The following is a 10006-nucleotide window of genomic DNA, read 5'->3' as shown; positions in this document are numbered from 1 at the left end:
CAAGCTGGTACTGTCAAGAAGATTATATCCCAAATCAATTAAAATTAAATAGGCTTTGACTTCAGACTAACACCATTGTCAAATTTTGATTTTAGATTACAGTGAGGCCTTCACCAGTAAATTAAATCTGATTGCAGGTCTGATATCAACCTTTTCTGAAGACCTCAGTTTCAAATTAGAGGGGCCACTTCTTAACAATCCGAATTTGATCACAGGCATTAGACTCAAGGAGATAGCTTGATCCCAGCCTGCCATCGCAATTTTAGCTCCACTCATTGAGGTTTATTTTAATCGTTAGAGTTGTATATCAGGCCATATTTTCAAACCTAATCGCATCATTTGGCTAAATGTAGTTAACAGACTAGACTAAAAACTGAGCTGAGAAAAAACAAAAAGGAAAAGACTAAGCTAAGAAACAACAAAACCCAACTTGGAAAACAATCATAACTGATAAAGCTTCAAATCTTGTCCATTGTAAGACAGGTATTTCAGTTCCATCCAAATACCTTAGTCTGGAAGAATTAGCTCCAAGCACTTTGCAAATTAAACATGTCTTCACAACTGTAGCAAATGTATACCCGATTATCATCTAAAGCATGCCAGATGCCTGTGGATGAACGGATAAAGCAGAAATAATGACCAGAATGTGTGCTCCAGCCATCATGAACAAGAACACCATAAAGAGTGTTCTTAAAATTGCCCTCCTGTGATTGATCAATAGACAGAGAAACTAGAATATCATTCAAATGTGCAATATTTATTAAAAAACCAGTAGATATTACAAAAACTATATTATTAGATTCCACTGAAAATGTGATCCACTAGCAAATAATATTGTAAGGGCTACTTACATGTGAACTGCTAACAAATGGTTTGAGATCCAACGTACAACCAAAGTCTACTTTTTTGTCAAATTTTCCTCCAGATCCAACTACACTGAAGCACTTGAGATGAATTGCAAGAACATGTGGTGCTTTATCAATTTTGAGTTGTTCTAGAGCCTTCACTTTTACTTTGCATCGTTCACATTGATCTCTTTTCACACCCCCATCTAACTGCTCCACTACCGTGTAATGGGATAATGCTTTCAACAATAGATCGTTTCAAATCTCAGTACAACCTGAACGATGAACACAATTCCAGAACAAAACTTATTTATTAACCAAAAGAATACCTTAGAGCTTCTCTTAGATTGAGATTCTTGTGTAGATTTACTATTATTTGAAGGACAAATAACAAATGAGAAACAATCAAGTGTTGAAGAGCAAGGAGAACCTAACACCAAAAAGGTTCAAAAGGTTGTAGCAGAGGTAAAGAGAAAGGACGCTGATGAAGACAGAAAAAGAATTTTGTTGCAGGCATATGAGAATATGATGGAGATTCCTAGTGTGGGGAAGATAGCAATAATTGGTAAGAGTTATGTTCTCGAAGGAGCTTGTTATTGCTTCTTGTTTCTACCTATTGTTAGTATCTTATTGAGCTTCACTTTGTTTCGAGAATAGTTTAATATTCTCTACTAAACAGGGCCAACCACGTGAAGGTGGAAGCTCATTTGGCCCCACCCCCCTCCCCCTAACATCACTCTACATTCCCCGTTAACATCTAACATTCATTTATTCTTTCAACCATTAATAAAATCTAACATTCAATCAATATCACATGATAACATTCATTAACACATTAGATTCGTTAACATGCAACATTCATCAATATTCTACATTAACACATAATGCATGAACATTCATTAGCACATAATTAAATTCATTGAGACATAAAATTCATTCATTATCAATTAAGGTATGTAGATGACAATCATTTCTTTTTTTTCTTTCTATTTCTTTTTTCTATGTAAGCTCTAAGAGGAGCATCAGTGTCATCATCAATTCCCCCCTCATCAGTTGTTCTGTTCTCTATTCTTGATGATCTCAAATTCCTATGTTGTTGCAAAGTGGGGTCCTCTGAAATAACAAATAAAAGAGTTAAATTAAAATTAATTTATTATAATTGTTACAAGTATTTAATTATTTTAAATAACATAACTATGGCGCTCTTTACCTAATCTGACCACATCATTTTGTCTGGACTCAACATCAACACGGTCATGAACATCGACCCCTCGATCCTCTACAGCTGCTATACAAAATGTTACTTTAATCCAAACACCAATTGCAATTACATATAAAAAATTTAATAGCAAATGTATACCTCCACCACTGGGATGCACATCATGCAAACCTTCAGCATCCACAGATTGTGTAGAAGGATTGTCAGGCTGCATTCCAACATCCTACGCATTGTTATCATTGCTTGCTTAAAACAAATATACTCACTTTATATTGGAACTTAACATCAAATAGACTAATTGGTAAAGTATTCAATTTGAAATAAATTTCATTTAGCTTATTTACCTGTGGCTCAGATGCATCATTATTAGAACCTTCCACACTGATTTCAGCTCGTAGCCGTTCAGCCACGACTCTATAGCCTTGTTGGAAGCCAATTCTCTTATCCTCTTCTGTGAGGCATCTCTTGAACTCTGAGCCCTGCATTTTTGTGTGGTATGGTGAATTTTACTTGCATTGTTTCATCAACCAATGGAGGGTAGTTGTTATATCAACAACAAATCATCTATATCCATCACAATATAATAGGAGAAAAATCGAGCAGTTTTGATGGAGCAATCTACTATATAAATGTTGCGTGTTTGTATGCTTTGCTTGTACCAACATATTTTCTCCAAATTCTTAAGTTGGGTAAGAGTTAGTTCAGCTCTTTGGAAATAAAAATGGCTGCAAGTGCTGCTGCATTCCCTCATTCTTTCAATCACTGCCTTTATTCTCAACTATTGGAGGAAAATTCAGTCTCAACTATGGCCTCCATTTGTGAGATTTCTTCATATGAGGATTTTGTGAACGAAGAGAAAAGTAAAATATTAGTGATTGGATCCACTAGTTATATTGGTCGCTTTTTTGCTCTTGCAGCTGTAAATAATGTCATATTAGTAAATGAAGGAATCTTCACTAATCTAGATTGCAGAGTCTGACTTCAATTGTTGAATTGTTTATATTGAATATGAAAATCCACTACTATTATTATATTCTATTGACCTATTTATAATTGATGAGCTAAATAATGGAGTCCTAGCATTTCCCATCACATTATATAAAAAATTTGATACAATTTTTCATTTACTAATACTTACAACTCTTGCTTGAAGTTTCGAAAAAACCACCAGAGCCGAGCTTGTGTGTCCCGTGCTTTTCTAGTCTTGCCTTTGTTGCCTTTGACGTGTCAGGCAATCTATGAAAATTTTGAAATATGTTAGATAGTATAAATATAGAGGTTAATTAGTACATAATTAGATTCTCAATAGTATCACATACCTTGTTGTACTCTCCACTGTTGTAATATTATTTTTCTTGTCAGCTTTATACTTTCCATCCAAAATTAGAGCCTGTCGCTCAGCATCAGGAACATAGGGCGGACACTCGTACTTGGGGTTATCCCGTAAATTTTTTCTGTGCTGGTCCCTAATATACTTCAAACATAAACCAACTTTTTCAAGGAGCTTGTTTCTCTCGAATGCATGAGGTCCAAAGAGTTGGGTCATGCTCTCTATAAGATCATCCTTCAACGGTTTGCGTTGGTTATTCCACCTTTTAAGTAAAAAAAACATGTTAGACTCATAAATGAAGTGAAGTTACCTTTAATATATATAGTTCAAGAAATGGATGAAAAGGAAAACTATTATAGCAATGATATGAAATCAAGATAGTGGTTTGGGGTTTTAGTTAGGATATGATGTTCCACCAGGTACGCATGGTGGGCCCAAATATTCGCAAACACTCATCACCAAGTTTTCTCCAAAAAAGATAATTCCCTACAAAACAATCATGGGGTCATTAGTCGATGAAGAGTGATAAAAAACTAAATTATTATTATATCACTATAGAATAATAATAACTTTAAAGTACCTGGAACTTTGGTTACTTTTAATGGAATGCCTTCATCGTCACTGACGATCAATGTGACATCCTTCACCGTTCCCGTACTAGGAACATAGGAACATCTAGGAAATGATGTTGCAACTCCTATTGCAAAAAGTTTCATAAGTTTCATAAGTCTTTGTCACGAAGTATAAAAGAACAAATGATAATTGATGTTAAAAAGTTGTAAAAAAAAAACTGTTTATTGCTGTCATAAGAGAGAAAAAGAGGGATTTGTGTACCAGCAGATGGTGCAACAGTCGATGCCTGTAAGCTGCGTGTTGCTGACTCAGCAGTCGGAAAGAGATTTGTGGTTGTCCTGGATGGAGGCGGCGTCATCATAGGATTCAATTGATGTGAAGCTGAAGAATAAAATTGTTAGAGCATGCATAAATATAGAACGCGTGGACTAGCATATATTACTACTTACCTCATATATTTTCCAAGATCGTATATCACTTGTTTGATGTTATTGTTGAAGTTCTCTGGGAGAGATAGAGGAAGCACGTACTGTAGTAATTATAAACCAATCATTTCATTGTTTTCTAACATAACATAACGAACAATACACGTAGTTTATGAATATATTGTAAATACAGAAGAACATAAGTTACCTTGACGAAAGCATGCCAATCATGCATTTTGAGCCCTGGCCCAAATTCACTTTTTTTTGATATGAGATTGTTTATGTTCGCAGCAAATCCTATGGGAAATCAAATTTTTTGTATGACTTCTTTTATGGCATCACTTTGCTGCTCCGTTAATAACCATGGAAGGACACTTATATTAATCTGATCTCTGTTGCTATTTGAGTGAATGAAAATTTTCAATGCATGATTGGATTCATGTATGTCATTACAAATTTTGACAATTTTTTCTTTGTCACACCTTCCATCCAATATTTTCCACAATGTCTCTGTTATATTCTTTCCAATATGCATAGTATCAAACAAATGCACAATTTGTAAGTGCTCGTAGTAGGGCAACCTACTAAATTGTCTGGGATAGCTTTTTAGTCCCTTTGGAAGGTTGTCAATATTGCCTTGACAACCTTCACGATCATCAATTACACAATTAGTCAACAAAAATCACAATAGAAATATATAAATTACAAACATAAACCATTAGGTGGAACGGCATTACCTCGACAATTAATTCTATTATATTCCAACTTCCATAGGCGAGGTGTCATTCTTCGTGGCTTTGATGTAGTCTCTTCTTTCCCATTGAAAAGAAGTTTTTCCATACTTCGATACTTATGATTCCTATGGAGGAAGTGTCTACACTCATCAAACACCTGCTTTCCTAAACTTTTTGAATGATGAGATTTCATCTTTGGACCACAAACTGGACATTCAAATTTTCCCTTTGTTTGAATACCTACAAGATAATGATGTAATTGGATTATTAAATATGTTGATTTTTACAATTAGAATTCTTGTGCGCAACTTGAATTCACTATAACATACCACAAAAATGTGTTAGCCCTGGGGCATCATGTATTGTCCATGCAAGTATTGCATGGCATTGAAATTGTCTTTGTCCTATTGGTCTAGACACATCATACATAGTGACACCATTCCATAACTCCACCAACTCGTCAATAAGAGGCGCAATATATACATTCATATCTTTTACTTGATATTTACCTACTTGAATGAATAGTAACATTACATAATTATTGTGACCGTTTTACTACAAGATTTGTAAGTACATGTAAATTAATAGCTATCAAATGATAAGATACCTGGAACAATCATTGCCAACATAATGTGCTCCCTCTTTATTGACATCCATGGAGGAATGTTATTTTTGATAACAAAAACAGGCCACACCGAGTAAATAGATCTCATCTCTCCAAATGGATTGACACCGTCCGCTGCCAATGAAAGCCTGAGATTACGAGGTTCTTCTGTGAAGTGTTGCCACTTTTCCTCTATGTGCATAAATGCTGAACCATCCGTAGGGATTCAAATAATGTCATCTCGACTTCTATTGTGTGCATGATAATCCATAAATTGAGCCAAGCTACTACACCTGAATAATTGTCACATTCGTGGAATAATGGGGATGTAACGAAGAACCTTTTGAGGCACCTTTTTTGTTAGTCGATCTGTTTGATATCTACTCGTATGACATACAGGGCATTGTGTTGCAAATTCATGTTCTTTATAATATATAATATGATCATTGGGACAAGCATGTATTGCTTCATACTCCATTCTAATATCTTTCATAACAACAATTAATTCTCAATATGAGCGAGGTAGAATATTTGATGATGGTAACACAAACTCACCTATCAATCTACAGCAAAAAATATAATTTGTTAATATAAACAATATTAGTGGTACATTATTCACCCTTTGTTAACTATAAAGACATATATGACATACCTTAACATACGTGACATTGTTATGTTGGATAAACCATTCATAACCTTCAAGTTCAACACCAACAATACAACAGAGATAAGAGTTGTTTGGGAGTCTTTGTATAGGGGCTCGTATGCCTTCTGAAGTAGAGGTACATTGAGGCTATCATCATCATCATGATCAAATACGCTTGGACTAGATGTGTCATGGATCAATGTATTTATACCATCCTCTTCAATTGTGTTTTTTGGCAGATGATCGTCATCTTCCATGGGATCATTTTCTTCACCTTGGATATTTGCACCTCCATGTTCCTCCACTTCGAAAACCATATTCTTCGAATTGTTGTGGTTCATATCATGTACTTCCCTGGGAAGATCAACCTATATAAAATTGATTAACATTTAAATAAACCATGATCAACAACTCATCATCAAGTGATTTCATATGTATATATATAAATTGTTAAAATGATATAATGAACGACTTACCAGTGGATGATAGTCATGCCCCCCTTCAATGTGACCATTCTCCCTACAATGCCTCTTAACTGTTTTGATTAGCAGTCTTCTACAGTTTAAGCCCTTACAAATATTGCAAGGACAATAACATTTTCCATCACCTTTTCTTTTCAAGTTAGACCACAATCTAGCGATTGTCTCCCTATTTTGTTCTTCACTTATATTATCTGACATGATCGTTCTTTGCAGGAAGCAAAAATTGGGCTATGAAAACTTTGGTCTACAACTTTGACCAACCGCCTGAAGGTCTTATTTCAAGAGACCTTAGAACATTAAGCCACTAAAAGAAATTTCAAAACATATAAGCTAAAAGTCTAGTTAAAATATACATTAGAATTAAAAAAAAACAATTTTCATACCCAAGCGCGCGGCTATAACTCGTGCAACAGCTTTCTTGCTTAGCTGTAGAAGCTCTCTAGCAATGAAATTATACAAACTACAAGGCCTAACAAAAATTTCAAAACATATAAGCTACAAGTCTAGTTACAATATACATTAGATTAGATTTAACAATAGAAAGCAATGTTATTCATAATTAGATTCAACAAACCTTAGCAGTGTAAATAGCCATCTCCTCTAAACTGGACTCCAGACACGAGGGGGCATTCACATACTCTTCCACTAAAGGTATCCTGAAGAACAAAAGCCACTATTCTTGAGTTTGTGAATTGCACCTCGAGATGAATGAAGCTTACAAGGAATGAAAATTGTTTTCATACATTTAAATCAGGATGTAATATTTATTCATAAGTATATACCTTGCAAGCACTTAAAATTGTTGTTATATGTGTTGCGGGAAAAGAAGAAGTTTATACTTATGTGTATAGATGCACTTCCTGTATGCGATCCAAAGCTTGAATGTTATCAAGTGTGTCCAATGATGGGGAGAGACCTCCGTGCAAGCAGAAGATCTGCAATGAAACAAAAGAAAAGAAAATTTTCTTATAGTAAGAACAAGTTTGTTGTGCTGCACAGGGTACCAACAAAATAGTGTATAATATCTTTTTCTTTACCTGGCTTTCAATTCAGCATGAGAGCCTTTAATAGAAAAGTCAAGTTGATAACATATTTAACAAGAGCTGCAAGGCAGCATAGTTCTTGCGTAAGTCGAAGAAAATGTGTGAGGATTTCAGCATAGTGCATCTTACTTCAGCATTTCATGTAACACAACCAAATCCAAAAGAAATCTCTCAGACAAACTACCTGAGATTTATAACCTTTATCTTCCAATATCTAATGGCTCCTTATAGGCGTTAATACAAAGAAGCCAACTGTCAAAAACTGTGGCAATGATAAACATTTTGAAAAATAAAATTGTATTAGGTATAAATAAAAAATAGTGAAGAATGGTGTAGACTTGTAGCCAGAAGATAACACAGTGAAAATTGATGAGCTCTTTGTTATCACCCACCTCTTTGTTCATACCTTGCTGTATTGGTAATTTATGTGTTTCATTATTCTTACTGGTTATATATTTCCTTTATTATGAAAAGTCAATTTAACCAATTAGAATATGAGTGCAGGTGAGTCCATGTACAAAAAGAGCAATTCTAGATCAGTTATCTAGTTACTTCAGAGAATGACTTGCAGGCTATCCATCAACTGCTAGTGAAGATGAAAGAGTGGTAAGAAGTTGTTCCCTTCATGTTGGGGATAACTATATCCTTATACTTTTTCAACCAACATATGTTTCAAAGTGATTTTTTACAACATATTTGCACTGCATCAGCTTGCAGACCCAAGTACGGACCCCAAAAGGCAGGTGGCAACACGGTTGGTATGAATAGAGAAAAAAATGCTTAAAACATGCCTAGAAGCAGTTAATGAAATTATTGATTGATTACCCGATCTTGCTGTAGCTCCATGTCCCAGTCCATACAGTCCCACATTGAAATGAAAATTTCATTTGGGGTCTGAGTTGGAAGATTGTCTCTTGGTTGAGGCCATTCTGTAAGTATTTGATGTTTAAATCTGTTGTATGCCATTCTATAAGTATTTGATGTTTAAATCTGTCGTATGCCTGATGTCATGTAGCTTTTTACATAATGTAGGTCTTCTTGGAATGAAAATTTCTCAATTATTATTTTTAGAATTCATTATTGGTATAATCTCGTAGGTCTGATATATCTCATTAGATATCAATTCTGCAGAATATATACTTTAACCGACATGCAAATTCATGTTTTAAGTGAAGCTGTGCGGTGGATATTATTGTATGATTGCATCTTAAATGTCGGCAATTAGAGGGCTTCCTGTACAGGTCTAATTTTTAACTTGCACACCGAAGTTCATGGCAATATATTGAGATGTGATGACACTTTTCTATAGCCTAAAATTAGTAGCACGTGAAAGCAATAATGAATGGTGATGACACACTGAAATATTGAAGTGTAAAGTGTCAGAATCAACAATATTCATGACTGAGGGAAGAGAGCAATAGTTTGTCATATTAAAAATAGTGACAAAATTTGTCTATTCAAGTCAGTGCTAGGTTGAGGTGTTTGTAACATTGTACAGTTTGAATAATATCTTAATAATGCCATGTTATCTTGTTTATGGATTTTCCATATTGCTTTAAAGGCTATGAGACACGTTTTGGTTTTTGAGTATAAAAATAAAAATTAACAATTTTATTCAAACTGCAAGTTTCTTACATATATTTTTTGGAAAAAACATTTTCTTTCTCCCTTTGACTGAGACAATGATGTTGGGAATCTGTAAATCTGTAAAGTAACTACTAATTACTCAAAATAATTAGATCCCATTTCTCCAAGGGCCAACAGCATGACATCCCTTTCTACTGCCCATAGCATTATTTGTCCTTTTGCAAATATACAAACTAGGATCCACCTCCCTTAGGCTTTTACAAGCTCAATATTAATGGAGTGTCCAAAAGTAATTCAGGGCGGGCAAGAATAATGAACACCATAGGAGGTCGCTTTGAATGAGTTGTGGTAACCTTTTGCCAAGTGATCCACACTAAAATGATTGTGGAAGCCTCTTAATATAGGTTAACAGAAATGTGAGGCTAAAGAATGAAAGGCCTTCCTATTGAAGGAGATTCCCTCTCCATTCTTTGAGGCTAGCAATTTCCATAATAAAGAGGACGAGGAAATGAAAGTTT

At 34.7% G+C, this 10006-nt stretch overlaps 1 long non-coding RNA gene across 2 annotated transcripts; it reads left to right on the top strand.

The window, feature by feature from the left end:
* Nucleotides 1–8702: 8702 nt before the first annotated feature.
* Nucleotides 8703–9438, top strand: LOC149575225 (uncharacterized). 2 transcript variants are annotated; one of them, XR_016359676.1, is made up of 2 exons: nucleotides 8703–8832; nucleotides 9033–9438. It is a non-coding gene; the product is annotated as an uncharacterized LOC149575225 (long non-coding RNA). The 2 variants fall into 2 exon arrangements; XR_016359677.1 differs by having other exon boundaries at nucleotides 8731–8832; nucleotides 9018–9438.
* The last annotated feature ends 568 nt before the right edge of the window (nucleotides 9439–10006 follow it).

This window comes from Cupressus sempervirens, chromosome 2 (assembly GCF_028749045.1).
Source record: "Cupressus sempervirens isolate cs-2001-9-10 chromosome 2, ASM2874904v1, whole genome shotgun sequence".
NCBI lineage: Eukaryota > Viridiplantae > Streptophyta > Pinopsida > Cupressales > Cupressaceae > Cupressus > Cupressus sempervirens.
Note: the sequence above shows the minus strand (reverse complement) of the source record. Positions and strands in the feature narration are given on the sequence as shown.